Here is a 20,745-nt window from a genome sequence, read left to right on the forward strand (position 1 = left end):
TAGTTTTTGTGTAACATGAGGAAAGATAAAATGGAAAGGTAGGGGAGGGTAGTACAAGGGGGGGTGGTTAGGGGTGAGGTTGGGGGTAGGATTACAGTAATACCTTACAATAACAGATTCCAAGAATTAGAAACTTGTTCTAATTAAATCATCTCTATGTTGCAGCCAGGGAGACCACACTTTCACAAACTTCTCGTAAGTGTCCTCCACACTGTTAGAAAGTTCTTCCATACGACAGATTTGGTTAACTTTGTCTACCCATTGACTTACTGAAGGAGCAGTAGGTTGCAGCCAGTTCAAAGGTATTAAAATTTTTGCTGCCGCTAACAAATGCGTATGTAAGTACTTTTTGGACATAGTCATAGAATTTGAAGGGAGCCCTAGCGCTATGTTCGCTAACGACAGAACCACATCTGTATTACATATCAAGTTAATGTATCTCTCTATCTGTGACCAAAAGGCCCGAATCTGAGTGAAAGTCCACCAGATATGTGACAGAGATCCCTCATGTGACTTACATCTCCAACATAGAGCATTTGGGGCAAACCCCATACGATAAAGATTTTGCGGAGTTTTGTACCATCTGGTGAGCAACTTATAATGATTCTCCTGTAGTTTTACACACCTGGAGAATCCATGTGAATTGCACATTACCACATTTCTCTCCTGATCCGACAGCCGCAGTCCGAGCTCCGTTTCCCACGATGCTATGAAGGACGGCAAATCTTTCCCCTCCATTGCTAACAGTTGGTAATAGATCTTAGACATTTTATGTTTACTCCCTTTATGAGTAGCTAGAAGCTTCTCAAACCATGTGAGCTCTCTAGTTATCTTTTAAAAATTTAGTACATGCCATTTGTATATGATGGATCTGAAGAAAGTTAAGCTTCATAGCCTCACCCTGCATCATAGACTGGATCTCCTCTGCTGTAGGTACTCTATTGTCTAACATAAAGTCTCTAATCTGTATTCCTGCAAAACATTTCCATAGGCCTGAGCTATATCCGTTCCCCAATTTAAGAAATTTAGGTAATGCCTCTACTGGTAGCATTGGTGACGGTTGAGGCAACACCTTCTCTGTCAAGCCCACCTTAGCCCAAACCGCTAAAGTTCCTTTCATTAAAGGATTCTTCATTGATCCTATGTCCTGTTGGCTCGGCGCCCAAAGAACCTCTAGAGGATTGTCTACTCCGCCTACTGAGTCCCTAGATAGCCCTTCCTGCTCCTCCGACTCTGCTGCCATATCTAACCATCTCTGTAGATGTATAGCTTTGTAGTAACCCTCTACATCTGGAAGTCCCATTCCTCCTTGACGTTTGCTCCTAGTGAGATTGCGGTATGATATCCGCGGTCTTCTTTGTTTCCACAAATATTTTGAAAACATTTGTTGTACTGTCCTGAAGAAAGTTCTTGGTAAGAGAATTGGAACCATATTCATAATGTAAAGCACCACAGGTAGGATATAGGTCTGGAGTAGATTCCTTCTGCCCATCCACGATATGTATGGGATATTATAGGAAGAAAGAAGTTCTTTTATCTTCCCCAGGAGTGGTTGGTAATTTAATTTGTATAATGCATTAAGATCTGCGGGTAATTGAATGCCCAAGTATTTCACCGATTCCGAAGGCCATTGGAATTCAGAAGCTGATGCCAGTCCCCTCACCTGTCTCTGTGGTAGTGTTACATTAAGAATTTCCGACTTAGTATAGTTTACTTTGAAATTAGACACCAGCCCATAACTGTGAAAAACTTCCAAAATACATGGGATAGCGCTCACTGGATTTGTGATAGTAAGTAGCATATCATCAGCAAATGCGTGAACCAAGTGCTTTTTTGAGTTTATATTTAAGCCCTCAATACGTGTATCCTGTCTCAAGGCCTGCAACAGAGTCTCTAGAGTCAAGATGAATAAAGAGGGTGAGAGGGGGCATCCCTGTCTTGTACCATTTCCAATTGAGATGGAGGGAGACAGAACCCCATTCACCCGTATCTTCGCCGATGGCTTGCTATATAGCGTCAAAATCGCCTTGATAAATGGTTCTGGAAATTTAAATTTAGCTAGTGTAGCTGTCATAAAGTCCCATGCCACTCTATCAAATGCTTTCTCCGCATCTGTACCTATGAGCACCAGGGGTGTTTTTGAATCGTGTGCTTTCTGTATGCAATTCATCAGGCGAATGGAGTTATGTCTACCCTCCCTACCTGGCACAAAACCTTTCTGATCCAAATGCACTAAAGTATTTAGAAACTTTCGTACTCGCATGGAAAGTAATTTAGCCCATATTTTGAGGTCCAGATTTAAGAGAGATATAGGCCTGTAACTAGAACATAAGAGGGGGTCTTTTCCCTCCTTAGGCAAAATCGTGATATACGCTTCCAGTGACTGCGCCGTTAATGTATTTCCTTTTAGCAGCTCATTATAGGCTTTAACCAAAGGAGGTAATAATATGTCTTTACATTTTTTAAAGTATTTGATAGTTAGTCCGTCTGGCCCTGGGCTCTTCCCTGAGGGAAATGAATGTAACACTTTTGACACCTCAGCCAGCGTCACCGGAGTCAGAAGTTCCTCCGCATCCGCGTCCGAGAGTGTAGGTAGTGTTAATGGACTCAAAAAATCTTCAATATGCGTAGATCTAGAGATATCTGAGTTCAAGGAAGGGGTCGGAATATTGTATAAACTCGAGTAATATTCACTAAAAGCTCCTGCTATATCCTCAGTATTCGTATATGTATTTCCTGCTGCTGTTTTAATCCTATGAATAAAGGCCTTCTCTTTTTTCTTTTTGATCAGTGCTGTCATTAACTTTCCCCCCTTATCTCCATGCGCGTATAACTTCTGGTGATAATGCACCATATTAGCTGCCAGCTTTTTGTTCAAGGAGTCTTTTAAATTATTCCGAAGAATCTGCAATTCTGATTGTAACTTTTTGGTTGGGGTATTTTTATGTATCTTTTCAGTCTCTGCGATTTGCGATAACATCACTAATATTCCTTTCTCCCTATCTCTCTTTACCTTAGTTCCTAGTGATATTAATATGCCCCTGATGTATGTCTTATGCGCTTCCCATACTATAGTCCCCGACACATCGTCAGTGGCATTCATTTCAAAGTAGGTCTGTAATGACTCGGTCAATGTCTTGGACAGATCCGGTAAATCTAAGAGGGCTTCGTTTAGCCTCCATGTCCACTCTCTAGGAGATAGCTCTGCAACTTTCAGCGTAATAAACGTTGGTGCATGATCTGAGACCGTAATCTGTCCAATATTGGCCGACTGCAGTGATGGCATAAAATGTGCATGTATAAGCAGGTAATCCAGTCTCTGATGGGAATGATGAGGGTGAGAGAAAAATGTATAATCTTTTTGTGTAGTATGCAACATTCTCCATGAGTCATGTAAATTGAGTTCTTGGAACTTATTTAAGAGTTTCCGTCTACCGATCTGTGGAATGGTTGATTTTTGTGTTGAAGAGTCTAGCTCTGGAGTGATAGTTAAATTTAGATCTCCTCCTATAATAATAGGACCTTCTGCAAAAGCTCTCAACTCTTCCAAAGTGTTAAGTAACCATGGAACTTGAGATTTGTTGGGCACATACAAATTCGCTAAGGTGCATGTGAGTGCTCCCAATTTACCTTTGATAAATAAAGCTCTGCCATCCTTCGCATCATGCCTAGCCAAGAATACAAACGGTAGATCCCTATGTATCGCTATAGAGACTCCTCGTACTGCAGAGCCCGAACTGCAGCTATGGAACCACGAAGAAAAATAGTTAGTAGGCAATTTAGGTATTTTTTCAGCCTTAAAATGTGTTTCCTGTATGAAGGCTACAGATACTTGTTCCTTTTTTAACAGCGTTATTATCTGGTTCCTTTTCTGAGGCGAGTTCAGCCCATTAGTGTTATAAGTCGCTAGCTTTATTGTCGCCATTTTTGTAAGGTATATATTAAGCTATTCAATTTGCTAAAGTATTGTTTGGCATATATTTGGGTATATAAGAACAATCGACAGAGTAGGAGCAGGACAGGAGGAAAGAGGGGGAGGAAGACAAACCACAAAACAGACATACAAACAAGCAATAAGTGTCCAGGCACTATGTAACTTTCGTTCGTATATGGCCAACTTGGCCGCATGGTATATAAAACACAACCTAATAGGTGTAGTAGAGATCCCACTACCCACCTACTTCTATCACCATAGCATCGCTGCATACGGGGAGGGGGAGGAAAAAACTCCTGAGCCGAGGCCTGGCCCAGATCCATAGTTTATTCTCAAGTTAAGAGAAATCAAGTAATAAGAAAAAACATAATATCTATAACAAGAACATTGGAAGGTAAAACCTTCCCTTGCAGGCACTAGACATAGAGTGTCTGTCTTATGTGAATAACTGCCGTTCACTACCCACATTACTTCTGAGATGATATATTAACCATTAACATACTTGGCTCTTTTGTCCAAGTAGTATTATCTCAGAGCATAAATGCTAAACCACACACCCAACTATATTCCCCTAGCTGGAATTGCATATCATATGTATCAGATGGCTTAGCCGCTTCAAGGTGTTATTCTGGGTAGCTCCTTGTCGTAATATATATGGGGGTCTACATATCCTCGTCACCTAAGTGATTTATATCATCTAGTACCTTAAAACATGTAGGCCCCTATCCACATAACTAGAAACCTCAAACTGTCATATTATCTATTAGTCACAATGACGCGCCATATAAAACATTCCATACAGTAGAATTTTAAAATTAGCAGTTAGGGACATTAATAATTGAAAAAACAGCATAGCTCACGAACAAGACCGGACAGTTCAAGGTACATCATCCTCCATGACTTCTGCCCTTTGCTTCTTTCCGCGTGGTGTTCTGTGTTTGGAGTACACAGACCAAGGTTCCATCTTTGGCAGGTCTGGTAGCGTGATGTCGGTCTGAGCTGGTAACCAGTTCTGTATCGGAATCAGGCGTATCCCCAATCTTTCCCATGCTTCTTCCAGGTAATTCGGGGTATGGATCAGGATCCTCTTCCCCTCCTTGATGATAGCCAACCCGAAGGGAAAAAGCCATGTGTAAGGTAAATTAATTTCCCGGAGTTTCGCCAGCAACGGTCTCATGATGCGTCTCTTTGCCAGTGTAGATGCCGCTATATCTTGATATAACTGTACTGTAGCCTTCAAATGTCACCCTTTGCTGTTCTCTGTTAGCCGTTAATATAGCTGCCGTATCCACGTAACTTAGCAGACCACAAATGACATCTCGTGGTGTTTCTGTCGGCTTAGGCTTAGGTCTAAGGGCCCTGTGGATCCGTTCTATCACCACCTTTTCCGCCCTCTCTTCTCCCAGCAAGACTGCAAATATTTGCCGCGCAATCGCAGGTAATGCTTCAGCTGCGTACGATTCAGCCAGGCCTTTTAGCCTGATATTTTTCCTACGGCTTCTATTCTCCATGTCCTCAATCATAGTCAGTGCCCTGTTCATTTGCGACTCCTGAACTTGCAGCTTGTGCCCCACCGAGTCCGCATGGTTAACTGTGTCCGACATAGCCGATTCTAGCACTTCCAATCTGTGCCCCATACGATTAAAATCTGACCTGAATTCCGTGATCTCCTTCATAACCGGCATTATGGCTTGTTGTAGGGTTTTCTTCAGGAACGATTTAGTTATCCCTCCTGTGTCTGATATCGCTGCAGCAGCTCCACACATGCTGTCGGCATCTGAGTCCTCAGATGCAGGATACGGCGCCATTTTGGAATTTCCAGCCGTCGTTTGCAAATCCCGTTTCTGCAGGAATTTATCCAGGTCAGCTTGCTGTTTTTGCGCTCCCGGGGTGCTCAATGTGTCCCTGAGTTTGTCCTTTCCCGTCTTCACCATTTTTAGTTCAAGTGTGCCTCTTATTCTTTATGGATCTCAGCCGGCTTGTGAGGAGCACAGTCTTATGCTTCCATCACGTTCAGCGGTCAGGCTCCGCCCCCCCCCATTCTTTTTTAATGATTCTAGCAATATCATTACTCTTGTGGGAATACGTGGACACCAATGTCAGTCTTTGGGAAGATGATTGTTTCCTATTCCTCAAAAGGTCATGTCTCAAAATACCATCCACTTTCAATCTTTTATTTTCCAGTAGTTTTCTTGGATAACCACGGTTCCTAAATTTTTGAGACATGTCCCCCAACCTGACGTCGAGAGTTGGAGGATCCAGCACAATCCTCTTCACCCTCAACATCTGGCTGTAAGGGAGAGAGGCAATCATAGGATGTGGATGACAGCTCTCAAACCTCAACAGATTGTTGCGATCTGTTGGTTTGCTATATAAATCAGTAATGAGTTTATGCTCCTGAATATAAACCCTAGTGTCGAGAAAATTTAGAGATGTAACTGACGAATCCATAGTGAATTTAATATCATCATCAATATTATTCAAAAAGGCAAAGAAACACTCCAACTCAATTTGAGAGCCTGTCCAAATGACGAAGACATCGTCTATGTATCTCCACCACCTCAAAACGTTAGTGAAGTGGGGAGAGACATAGACGGCACCTTCCTCTAGAGCCGCCATAAACATATTTGCGTATGTAGGAGCCACGTTAGATCCCATGGCTGTACCCCTTCTTTGCGCATAAAAGGAATCACCAAATAGAAAGTAATTCTCTGTGAGGACAATCTCCAATAGGCACATGAGTAAGTTAATACATTCATGGGTGTAATTTGACTGCTGTAAAGCTTCGGACACAGTATGAAGACCCCTAGTATGGTTAATAGAAGTATAGAGACTGCATACATCGAATGATACGAGTATGCAGTCTCCTTCTAATTGAACTTCATCCAATTTAGTCAAAAAATCAGTAGTATCCTGAATATAGGACTTGGCGTTGATAGCAAAATTTCGCAACATTTTGTCCAAAAAAATGGCTAACGGTGAAAAAATAGAGCCACAGCCAGATATGATAGGTCTACCGGGGGGGTCAACCAACGACATGTGGATTTTCGGAAGACAGTATAGCACTGGGACCACCGGATGCCGTACCGTCATAAATTCCAACAAGTCCCTGTCTATGATACCCGCATGGTAGGCCTCAGTTAATATTTCATCAATGGATTGATGAATATTAACTTACTCATGTGCCTATTGGAGATTGTCCTCACAGAGAATTACTTTTTATTTGGTGATTCTTTTTATGCGCAAAGAAGGGGTACAGCCAAATATGTTTATGGCGGCCCTAGAGGAAGGCGCCGTCTATGTCTCTCCCCACTTCACTAAGGTTTTGAGGTGTTGGAGATACATAGACGACGTCTTCGTCATTTGGACAGGCTCTCAAATTGAGTTGGAGTGTTTCTTTGCCTTTTTGAATAATATTGATGATGATATTAAATTCACTATGGATTCGTCAGTTACATCTCTAAATTTTCTCGACACTAGGGTTTATATTCAGGAGCATAAACTCATTACTGATTTATATAGCAAACCAACAGATCACAACAATCTGTTGAGGTTTGAGAGCTGTCATCCACATCCTATGATTGCCTCTCTCCCTTACAGCCAGATGTTGAGGGTGAAGAGGATTGTGCAGGATCCTCCAACTCTCGACGTCAGGTTGGGGGACATGTCTCAAAAATTTAGGAACCGTGGTTATCCAAGAAAACTACTGGAAAAGAAAAGATTGAAAGTGGATGGTATTTTGAGACATGACCTTTTGAGGAATAGGAAACAATCATCTTCCCAAAGACTGACATTGGTGTCCACGTATTCCCACAAGAGTAATGATATTGCTAGAATCATTAAAAAAGAATGGGGGATATTAAGGAGTTCTTTTAGTAAAATCCCGGAATTTGAGGCTCCACCACGTATGGCCTATCGCAGGACCAAAAATCTGAGAGATCGATTGGTGCATGCTGATGTGGGATCTATGGTTAGGAATTATCAGTCTGTATTGGCCCCTAAAAGATTTGGCTGTTTTCCCTGTTTGGGGTGTAACAACTGTAAAAATATAGCTAGGGGGGAGGTTTTCACTCATCCTACTAAAGGTACAATACATAAAATCATACATCATTTAACATGTAAATCGGATCATGTAATATACATCATACAATGTCCCTGCAATCTATTATATGTAGGTGAGACTACTTTGGATTGCAGAAAACGAATAAATAATCATAAGTCCACAATTCGTACTAAGAAAATTGACCTACCCTTACCTAAACACTTTGTTGAAAAAAACCATGGGGAGAATGACTTTAAATTATACATCGTAGATCATGTACCGCGTCATAGACGTGGCGGCGATAGGATCTCAAAATTGAAACGGTTGGAGCTTGAATGGATCTTTAAACTCGACACCCTATCCCCTAGAGGTCTTAACGTAGACTTCAAGATCTTCCCTAGCTTTTCTAGATAGCCCAGTGTCATACTTCGATATGAACATCTGCCCGTGGGTTTACTATCTTCCCTGTATTGCTCCTCCTCCTCTGTGGTTAGGAAATCGATAACAGTTTGACTATTTTTGTACTATGAATGTATATATTCTTTATATACATTATCTATACTGTAGTGGTTTAGATATATTATTAATATTCTATAAACAGCAAAATATTGAATACAATATAAAATGTTTAATATATGTTTTCCCTCTTTTTTAGATATTTTTTCTCAAAGTTTGGCCTCAAGGATCGGTTGAAGCTATACGTATACACTACTCCTATGTTCTATGTACCCTACTCTAAATATATATTCTTTCCATATTGTTTATCTGTCCATGTTTTATCTCCAATTCAATACCATCCTCTTTGTGATGCGGCTATTCAATTTTCATATGGCAAAACTCCTATCCCTATATCCTCTATGGGATATTGGGATTTATCATTTATTACAACATTAGTATAGAGACATAATATTTGCCCCCCCCCCCTTTAAATATTAAGGTATAGTGGTATTCCGTACACTACATATCACTATCTATATTGCTGCCTGTACTTCATATGTATTCTTGGTTTTATAAGAGGACAACATGGACTTATAACGTATGATGTGGTTTTGCCCTTTTCTTAAATGGCGCTGAGTATCTTCAGTGAGTTTTGCGCATGCGCAAACTGGTGAAATACACGGTGATTCACATTCGAAATTGAGAGGATGTGATGCCATGTATATGTAAAATGTAAGGGCAAGTAGCCCTCTTCCAAAATGGCGATTTTCGCTATGAGTGGACTATACGCATGCACGATATGACGCGATGTGCGATGACTCACATCAACAGGTGATAGGATTACATACCATTTAGATCTACGTAGTAGAGAGTGTTAAATGCCATCAGCCGATCCAGCGAGGGTAAGATGTTTTTTAACTCAATTTTATAACATTCACCTGTCTTTGGAAATTGTTCACTTGTTATTGTACACAGGTAGCCCATCAGATTGATTGGCCTTATTATAATAAACACACTGTTTATACTGTACACATTTAACTATTCACAAATACTTTCCTATGTATGTGTTGCTATGTGCATAGGGGATTACATTGATATAATGTTATGCATATTTGATGTATTATGACTTCACGATTTTATAATATGTATGTAATTGGTTTTGTGATTCTGTACTACATATATACATGCTTTGAGTGTCACACTGTTATGCTTGAGAAAGGCTCGCACTGAGCTGAAACGTTGCACACGTGGAATAAAGGATCCTTATTTTTGAATATTTTGGAGTGCTGTCTCAATTTCTTCCTATCCCGAATGGAGACAACAAGTGTTGCTGCACACATCCTTACATTAATATATTGTATTACGGTCTGTAGCCTTTGGGGGGAATATATTAACCTTTCTACAACAGTTTACTAGCGTAAAAAATTCACAAAATGCGCAAATGTCAACATTTTTGGGGGCAAAAAATGGGCAGGGCTTAGCAGAAATGGCCAACAATTTTACTACAATTTACGCCAGTAACTGATATAAATTATAGAAGAAATCTATATGTATAGTGCGGCCCAGATTTATCTCTGGGGGGCATATCAAGGCAAAGGTCCGTGCCAGACCCATACCTCCCACCCAATCAGACTGTTTGCCCCCCAATCAGACAATAAAATACATTTTAAAAATTTACTTACCTCACCACTCCGGCAGTGTTGTCCAGGGACCGGAGGCAGCTGGACTGGCAGATCGGTGCGGTGTCTGGTGTAGTAACGATTGTTTGCCCCCATACATTACCGATGATTGCTCCTTGGGATACGCTGTATCGTCGATTGGAGCTGGTTTTCATGGTCAGTATCGGGACGTCTAAAAGGACCTTTATTTCCTCAGACACCACCATAACTGGCATTGGAACCAACCCTTCCACCTTAGCGGGTAAAGATTAACCTTCTAAAAGGTTCACTATATACACATAAGGGCTAAAGGTGAAAACACAGAGGTGCTCACCATATATCCAGCGTATAACTGTGTCCTCCAAATCTTACGGAGCAGGAGTTGTTCTAGATTCCTGTTTATATCCCAGACACGTTCATACCATTTTAGACAATGAATCGACATATCGCAAACTTGTGGCGAAAGCAAGCACCGCATGTAAAGAATCTTTAAAAACTCTGCTGGAAGAAGGAATTTGATTAGGAGTATTAGCCAAGAAATAGGCAGAATACTTACTGATAGAATTCCCTATTGTTCCCATAAACCCTTGGGATGCCAAAAATCCATAACTTTTAATGGTCTTGAAACTTGGGTTATCTGTGACGTAGTTGGCTAGTACCCCTGCAAACAGGCCTGCCATCAGGGTAGTACCGCTGGTACTACTGTCAGGGGCCTGGCCACAAAAGTAAAATAAAGTGGGCAGCCGCCGCTCATCAAGGTTATGATCAGCGGTAATTGGTTTGTAGAAAGGAATGGGACCCATGCAGGGGCCAGAAGCAGCGGCCAGCTCTGCAACTTGGTGAGTGACTGTTTTAAAGCAGTAGATTCAGTTTAATAATTTTTTTTATGTTGCCCCTCTGCTCCCACCTTCCCACCTGTCTCTCTCCCCTTCCCCTCCCCAGACCCCAGTCAAGCGTCATATTCACTCTGGCCCAACTCCCGCCTCGGCCACTTTCCATTCTCTTAGCCTAGTCCTCCGCCTACATCCTGGTATAATAGCTAAAGAAAATTACCTTATGAGGTTTAGAGTTAGTTAGTTATATGTCGAAATTTTGATCTAAGGTTTGCACACCATGACGGTCGGTAGTCATGTAGACCGGACGCTTCCATGATTTGAATACGCTGTGACGTGGCACATTGGGTCATGGGAACCTGGTGAAAAGGATCTGCCAGACACAGATTCTGTGTCGACGCCCGTGATTAATCAGTCTGCTCCTGCTCCTAGGTCTGATAGAGTGACTCGATCTGCTACCACTCAGGCTGGTAGGCTCAGGAGTGGGAGAACCTATCACAGCCTGGCCAGACGGTTCTAGCTCTCGCCCTCGGTCTATTTATACCTTCATTTCCTGCTTGTCTTTGCCTGTGATTCTTTCCTGTTTCCTGGCTCTGCTGCTCCTTCTATAATTATTGACCTTGCTTAATTTTGTCCCTGGCTTTACTGACTACGCTCCTGCTCTGCGTTTGGCACCTCGTACACTCCTAGTTTGACTCGGCTCGTTCACTACGCCTGTTGCTCACGGTGTTGCCTTGGGCAACTGCCCCATTTCCCTTAGCTTCTGTGTACCCTTGTCTGTTTGTCTGTCGTGCACATATTGAGCGTAGGGACCGTCGCCCAGTTGTACGCTGTCGCCTAGGACGGGCCGTGCAAGTAGGCAGGGACTGAGTGGCGGGTAGATTAGGGCTCACCTGTCTGTCTACCTACCCCATCATTACATAATCACAGGCCCATATATCTTTTCTACCCTGGTCCCTGACACAACTATGGACCCCCTTGAGACCCTGGCTCAGCAAATGCAGGGCCTCTCCCTACAGGTCCAAGCCCTGACTCAGAGGGGCATCCAGCGTGATGCTACCCTGGTAGTGCCCCCCCACCTCACCTATTGAACCCCACCTCAAGTTGCCTGACCAGTTAGCAGGGGACCGGTAGACTTTTCTCTCTTTTCGGGAGAGTTGTAGGCTCTATTTCCGTCTAAGGCCCCACTCCTCAGGTTCTGAGAGCCAGCGAGTGGGTATAATTATGTCCCGGCTCCAGGACCGGCCCCAAGAATGGGCCTTCTCCTTGGCTCCTGATGCCCCTGATCTTTCCTCTGTTGATCTTTTTTTTTCTGCTCTCGGGCTCATATATGACGAGACTGACAAGACTGCCTTTGCCGAGAGTCAGCTGGTGACCTTACGTCAGGGTAAGAGACCCGTTGAGGAGTACTGTTCTGATTTTAGGAAGTGATGTGTAGCTTCTCGGTGGAATGATCCTGCCTTGAGGTGCCAGTTTAGATTGGGTCCGTCGAACGCCCTGAAAGACCTGCTAGTTAGCTATCCCTCTTTTGACTCCCTAGATCAGGTTATGGCTTTAGCGGTACGACTCTTGACGAACGTCTCAGTGAACGACGACTTGAACGATTTTGTGCTTTCTCCTTTGGCTCCTCCATTATGGCTCCCGAGGTTCCGTTGCTTCGTACTTCCACGGGAAAACTCGGATGAACCAATGCAACTCGGGGCCTCCGTGTCTCCCCAACAACGTAGAGAGCTCCGCAGGAAGAATGGTCTCTGCTTCTCCTGTGGGGATGACAAGCATCAAGTGAACAACTGTCCTAGGCGTAAGAATAAGCAGCCGGAAGAACTTCCGCACCTAAGTGACCATCGGGGAAGTCACTTGGGCGCACAGGTATTTCCCGTAAATATGAAACCTAATAAGATATTGCTTCCCCTTCAGGTCTCTTTTGAGGGAAGGTCTGCTACCGGCAGTGCCTTCGTGGATTCAGGGTCTTCTGCTAATATTATGTCTGTGGAATTTGCTATGTCTCTAGCTATGCCATTGATTGATTTGCCTAAACCTGTCCCGGTAGTGGGTATCGACTCCCCTCCACTTGCTATTGGTTATTTTACGCAGCGTACCCCTGTTTTTGAACTCATTGTTGGCTCCATGCATTTGGAGCAGTGCTCTGTACTGGTGATGCAGGGATTGTCGTCCAATTTGCTTTTAGGCCTTCCCTGGTTGCAGATGCACAATCCCACGTTTAACTGGAATACTGGGGATCTTACCAAATGGGGTAATGAATGCATGACGTCATGTTTTTCTGTTAATTTTATTTCTCTCCCTGAGGAGGTGAACACTCTACCTGAGTTTATTCAGGCCTTCACTGATGTTTTTTCTAAAAAGGCCTCCGAAGTGTTACCTCCTCATAGAGAATATGATTGCGCAATCGATTAGGTACCAGGAGCTAAGCTCCCTAAGGGTAGGATATTTAATCTCTCTTGTCCCGAACGTGAAGCCATGAGAGAGTATATCCAGGAATGCCTGGCCAAACGTTACATTCGCCCCTCTACTTCTCCGGTAGGTGCTGGCTTCTTCTTCGTAGGGAAGAAGGATGGTGGTCTTAGGCCGTGCATCAATTACCGAAACTTGAATAAGGTCACTGTAAGGAACCAGTATTCCCTTCCTTTTATTCCTGATCTCTTCAATCAGGTTCAGGGGGCCCAATGGTTCTTTAAGTTTGATCTTCGGGGGGCTTATAACCTTATCCGCATCAGAACGGGGGATGAGTGGAAGACTGCGTTTAACACGCCCGAAGGTCATTTATAATACCTTGTCATGCCCTTTGGGTTGTGTAATGCTCCCGCGGTCTTCCAGAATTTCATAAATGAGATTTTAAGAGACTACCTGGGGGTATTTCTTGTAGTGTACCTTGATAACATACTTGTGTTTTCCAAGGACTGGTCCTCCCACATTGAGCATGTCAGGAAGGTGCTCCAGGCCCTTTGGGAAAACAAACTCTTTGCTAAAACCGAAAAATGTGTGTTTGGGGTGCAGGAGATACCATTTTTGGGCAAATCCTCACTCCTCATGAATTCCGCATGGACCCTGCCAAGGTACAGGCTGTGGCTGAATGGGTCCAACCTGCCTCCCTGAAGGCGTTACAGTGCTTCCTGGGGTTTGCTAATTATTACATGAGATTTATTTCTTACTTCTCGGTCATCGCTAAGCCTCTTACGGATCTTACTCGCAAAGGTGCTGATCTCCTCCACTGGCCTCCGGAGGCGGTCCAGGCTTTTGAGGTCCTTAAGAAGTGCTTTATCTCGGCCCCAGTGCTAATTCAGCCTAACCAAATGGAGCCATTCATCGTGGAGGTTGACGCCTCCGAGGTGGGAGTGGGTGCTGTGTTGTCCCAGGGTACTAGGTCTCTCACCCATCTCCGTCCCTGTGCCTACTTCTCCAGGAAGTACTCATCCACTGAGAGTAACTATGACGTTGGCAACCGCGAACTCTTAGCCATTAAATGGGCATTTGAAGAGTGGCGCCACTTCCTGGAGGGGGCTAGGCACCAGGTAACGGTCCTTACCAACCACAAGAATCTGGTTTTCCTATTAAAAACTTGTATGTATATATTGATATATCTGAAATTATTCGGAGGTTTAAATAAATTAGATTTTTATATGAATTGTTCATACCTGAGAGTGCCTGCATATATTTCTGGATCTTTTTCTTTTTTTCTTTTTGGTTCATAATGTCTTCAGAAATGGCACCGTGCTGTATGTAAATTGCATTTACGGGTACTATTGGGGGTATGGGTTAGCCATAACCTCTTTTTTCTTTTTTTTGTGTAAATTATTTGGAGGGTGTTCCCTCCCTTTTCTATATACCCTTGAGAATTCTATTTTCTTTTTGGAGTTTGGGAGGATCAGTGGTATACCTTTGCAATGGCATACTGTCTAGATATTGAGGTAGACGCACGAATTGCAGCATTATTGAATTGCGAAATTAATAGAAATACAGAAGTTTTGAATGGAGACATATATGGCCTCTTCAAAAATCATCGCAGACTAATTTTGAGTCATTTAAGACGAAAATGGGACATTCATAGTTTAGAAGCCTATAAAATTTCTAATATAACACCAAGAGGTTTGCGAAGACGTACTGTCCCAGCATCACATTTCAAGAGCGAATTATTTTTGGAAAAATGGGATAATGAATGTTTAAGACACTCAAGGAACTTGATGGAATTGCTAATAGAGGAAGAGAAAATTATGTTAGGATCACTGACTATTGAAATTGAGGAAAGTGTTAAAAAACTAGATATGTTTTGTAATGACCCAGAATTTGGAAAATTAAATGATAGCCTTAAAAGAGAGGTGGAAATGGAACTTCGGGATATATCAACACGTAAAAGGAAAAAATTCCAAAGGGATACCTTTGACTTTGAACAGAAGCAGATTTTCTCATTTCAAAAAAATAAAGAGAGACAAAATAGAGGCAGATCACGGACAAGAAGAAATACTCTTATATCAACGGATGGGGAAACGACGAGTGACCCATCCAGTGATAATGAGAATGGGAGACATACTAGAATCGAGGAATCCCAACCAAAGGTCTCTTTTTTAGGGGACAGAAACAGAGGAAAGTACGGAGAGGAAAGATCAGTAGAGAGAAAAGGAGGTCCAAATACAAGGCAACGCAGGGGAAGATAGAAAATAATATTAACAACATAATAAATTTAACAGACCTCCCCTTGACAGAGGATCATATCTCCCTACTGAATCGAGGTTTGGGTTTCTCACCTGTTACACCTGGAAAGGAATTTGAGATCTGTAAAGATCTTCATTTGTTCTTGAGAAAAATTCTTTTGAGACTCTGGCATGGGGAAAGAAATGAAAAAACTAGTGGGAATGGTAATGTAGGATTATTATCCCAGGGAGAAATGACCAACTCAGGGACAGTTCCTAATTCAGCGTTATCAGATTGGAATACACAGGTAGTTTTAGAGGAATTGTGGAGGGAAGGTAACCCGTTGGAAGATATAGAGGGATCTGAAGAAGACCATATTGATATTATCCCGGAATTTACAGGACTACGTAAAAAAAGTAGCATTATGCCAAGTATTTATTCCAATAGATATACGCAGACCTTCTTGGAGGCAATGCTCAGGGATATAGGTCTCATTGATTGGTCCTCTTTCTCGTGTGAGGACAACTTAACAAAAAAAGAACGAAAAGCTCTGAAAGAATTAATAAATTAAAAAAATATAGTGATAAAACCGAGCGATAAGGGCGGTAATGTTGTCCTCCTAAGGGAAGAGAACTATGTTGGTGAGATCAATAGGCAACTAAATACGAACACTTATACCCCTTTAACAAATAACCCTTTGGAAAATATAACTGAAATACTAAATAGAAAGTTGGCTCTTGCACTGGACGAGGGTTTAATTAATAGAAATGAATTCCAATATTTGGAGGTGAGGGACCCACGAATACCGACTATCTATGTACTTCCCAAGGTACACAAAAATAGGGATATGCCACCGGGCAGACCCATTATTTCAGGGTGTGATGGCCCGACTGACCACCTGGGGAAGTACATAGATGAGAAGTTAAAACCATTTGTCCGTACATTGCCTTCCTTTGTCTTGGACACAGGAGACCTTCTAAATAAAATCGAGAATTTAATGATTGATGATGATGTTATCTTGGTGGGATTAGATGTTGAGTCCTTATATACATCGATTCCGCATAATGTCGGCATGAGAGCTGCTGCGCACTTCCTGGAGAGGAGAGGATGAGATTGGTCTCATCAAAATGAGTTCATTATAGAGATGTTGGAATTCATTTTGAATTATAACTGTTTCTCCTTTGATGGTAAATTTTATCGTCAGATACATGGAACGGCCATGGGATCCTCCTGTGCACCATCATATGCGTTTCTACATCTAGGATGGTGGGAGGAGTTCATTGTATACCATCATCCCCTCTTTAGGAAGTGTGCATCAACTTGGCTCAGAAATATGGACGATATCCTGCTTTGTTGGAAAGGGTCTTTGGAGTCTCTTAATGAATTCATTGGGGATCTCAATATTAATAATTTGAATATCCTTTTGACGTTTACTCACAGTAAAAACACCATAAGTTTTCTCGACCTCAATATTTATAGGCATGGGAATAGACTTAAAACAACTACGTATAGAAAACCCACATCGGGTAATACCTTATTGGCAGCAAGTAGCCATCATTTGCCTTCTCAAATTAGGGGGATCCCAATCAGTGAGTTCCTTCGAATTCGTCGGAATTGCACTGATTTTGAGAACTTTAAAAATGAAGCTCAAGATCTATCCTCCCGTTTTATAAACAGGGGGTACTCTAAAAAATTAATTAAAAAAGGATATAACAGAGCACTTAGACAAAGTAGAGAGGAAATTATGAGGAGAAACAAGGGGGAAAATGGTGATAATAGAGTTCGATTCATTTCCAGATTTGGGTCCCATTGGGATATATTGCGGAACCTTATGATAAAGAACTGGCCATATTTAACATTGGATAAAAGGATTAATTCAATAGTAGGGAACATCCCTAGTATGGTCCCTAAAAGGGCACCTACACTAAGGGATAAATTGGTCAGTTCTGAATTCAAGAGAAATACCCCAGAAAGGGACCTATGGCTGCAAAAACGCCCAAAGGGGATGTTTAAGTGTGGCTCGTGTAGATGTTGCAAGTATGCAACGAAATCAGATACCTTTTTTGATAGTGAACACAAAAAGGAATTTAAAGTTTATAATTTTATCAATTGTCGCTCAATGATGGTGGTTTATTCTGTTACTTGTCCATGTGGGAAACAATATATCGGGAAAACGAAACGTGAGCTACATATACGCATAAATGAACACATCCGAGACATTACCAAGGGGGAAATAAAGAACCCACTAGCAGCACATTTTAAGACACACCATGAACAGTCACCTGTTGGTTTGAAATTCATGGGAATTTATCAATTGCTTGAAGATAGAAGAGGGGGTGATCGGAATCGTATACTCCTACAAAAGGAGACTATGTGGATTTATACGTTAGGTACCTTAAGTCCTAAGGGACTTAACAACTAAATAAAATTCAATATGTTCCTCTGAATGTACATTGTTGGGAGCGGGTTGATTACTGCTGGGATGGCTGTTCTACCAGCGTCTTGAGCAGTCTCCACTTGCTCCCAATTATTGAAAATGGAATGACTTAAATTCCCGTTCTCAATGGGAATTCCAAATACCATAGGATGACAACATATGGGCCTTCTTTCCCTTTCCTCCCCTTTTTCCTTATAGTTCCTTGAAATAAATGTTGATTCCAGTATATATTAAATATTCCTATGCAAGGGCTCTAATTTTGGGATGTGATGAAAATAAAAATAAAAATAAAAATAATTGAAATAAATGGATAATATACTTTTAGAATATGGAATAATCTGAATTTGGAATATGGAGATGGTCCTACTATTGCTTTAAAAAACTTCTCGTATGATCAGAAATTTTCATATGAAAAGATTATTTTATGATTGATTTGTACTATAGGAGAAATAATTATACGTCTTTAGGAATAGGCACTCGATATAACTAAAATAGGGAATGATAATAAAAACTTTGCACCAAGATTGCGTTACTTAAGGAATTTTCCTTCTGGTAGATCGGCTATGGATTTGCGGACTCTTGGGGTGGGTGGGGACACAGGTTTCATTGCCCTTTGGCATGAGGCCTGGTTTCCCTGCCCTCTCCGAGAGACTGTATAGTCGTGGTAGTGCATGACGCTATAAAAGATGAGAACTTGGTTGTATGTTTGGAATGGTCCCCCTGGGGGAGGATAATAAATTCATTGCCCGTCCCACTATTAGTCGATAACAAATATATAATCTGTAATGATAGCATTATTGCAAAAATGCTTTTTGTCTTTCGCTACTAATGTTTGACCCATTGGACTATTTTTGTTCCTTTTAAAGGTGTGCCACTGATCCTCCGCTATTACGCTAATAAATAAAATATTGTATAGAAATGGATTTATAATAAAATGAATTATTTATTTATTCGTTCAGAATAACTTGTAAAAGAAAAGTTTTCTTTTTGGAACGAATTATAAGTTGTAAATAAATATACTGTACAAAGAATCTATACACACTTGCCTATATATATGAAATAAAACCTCTTGACATCTGCAATTGAGGAACCAATAAAAAACTTTTGGGACACTATAAATACAATGCCCTTGATTACACTTGCCAAAACGGCTCTGAGGAAATCCCGTGTAGGGATGAAACGCGTCAGCTGTGCTAATGGATCTAATCAAGCTGGACAGGTAGTGACGTCCTTACCTGGCCCTGCAAATCCCTGACCAAATTTGGAGATACGATATGGAAGGAGACACCATGTGAATTGAAGTTCACTCATTTACCGGCATATGCTCTTGCCCTCCCGGACTTTGTATCTCCTCACGTACGTTGTGGAATGAGTGGATATTGAAAAGAAAAAATCGCCAGCCATCTGATCTTGCAGTGGAGTTTGAAAGTGGCCTGCTATACAAATGATTATACAACCTGGGACTTCTCTTTGGAAGGTCTTTCCGTCCCACTTATGAACAGACTGCTCCCGCATATGGATCACAGAGGCTGACCTGAACATCAGAGGTAAAAATACAAGCCTCCAGATTAAGTCTGGGAAAATCATTTGCCTTTAAACAAAGAGGATTGAGTGGGATTTATTGAGATCCTGTGTCTACTAAATAGACTGCCTATTACTATCTATCATGCTTAAAATACAAGGCTGCATGAAATAGGAGGGAAGAGCTTAATAACATACAAATCTGCCATTAAAACAGCTTACGTACCATAGGATTATTTATTTCCTAGGTTTAAATCTCTTTTGCATAGGAGATTACTACTCAAAAAAGAATGCTACCTATTCCAAATAGGTATGGTGGCCACCCTGAGATTATAAAATTTATTTTGTCAAAAAACGCAAGTGTGAACACAACCCAGTGACTGTTCTAAATTATTTTCTCTTCTTTTTTGTCCCTATGCTTAGTGAGAACAAATGTATCATATGAGTAAATTTATCTACATGTAAAGGTGTATTAGATCATTTGTTATCCTTCTCTTCTGGCCAGGAGATTTTTTTATTCAAAACTTGTATGTATATATTGATATATCTGAAATTATTCGGAGGTTTAAATAAATTTGATTTTTATATGAATTGTTCATACCTGAGAGTGCCTGCATATATTTCTGGATCTTTTTCTTTTTTTCTTTTTGGTTCCTAGAATCTGCCCGGAGGCTAAACCCGAGACAAGCTCGATGGGCGTTGTTTTTCACTAGATTTAACTTTTTGGTCACCTATAGGGCTGGGTCTAAAAATATTAAAGCTGATGCACTGTCGCATAGCTTCATGGCCAGCCCTCCTTCGGAGGAAGATCCTGCTTGTGTTTTGCTCCCAGGTATAATAATTTCCTCTGTTGATTCCGACTTAGTCTCCGAAATTGCGGCTGATCAATGTTCAGCTCCCGGGAACCTTCCTGAGAACAAGCTGTTTGTTCCCCTGCAATTCCGGCTAAGGGTACTCAGGGAAAATGATGACTCTGCACTATCTGGTCATCCAGGCATCCTGGGTACCAAGCACCTCATTGCCAGAAACTATTGGTGGGCTGGGTTGCCTAAAGACGTTAAGGCCTACGTCGCCGCTTGTGAAATTTGTAATTTTGTGCTAGGTCCAAGACTCCCAGGTCCCGACCAGCGGGCTTACTATGTTTTTTGCCCATTCCCCAGAGACCTTGGACCCATATCTTCATGGATTTTATCACCGATCTGCCTCCACCTCAAGGCAAGTCGGTGGTGTGGGTT

Source organism: Rhinoderma darwinii (genome assembly GCF_050947455.1).
Source record: "Rhinoderma darwinii isolate aRhiDar2 chromosome 9 unlocalized genomic scaffold, aRhiDar2.hap1 SUPER_9_unloc_1, whole genome shotgun sequence".
In the NCBI taxonomy this organism is placed as follows: domain Eukaryota; kingdom Metazoa; phylum Chordata; class Amphibia; order Anura; family Rhinodermatidae; genus Rhinoderma; species Rhinoderma darwinii.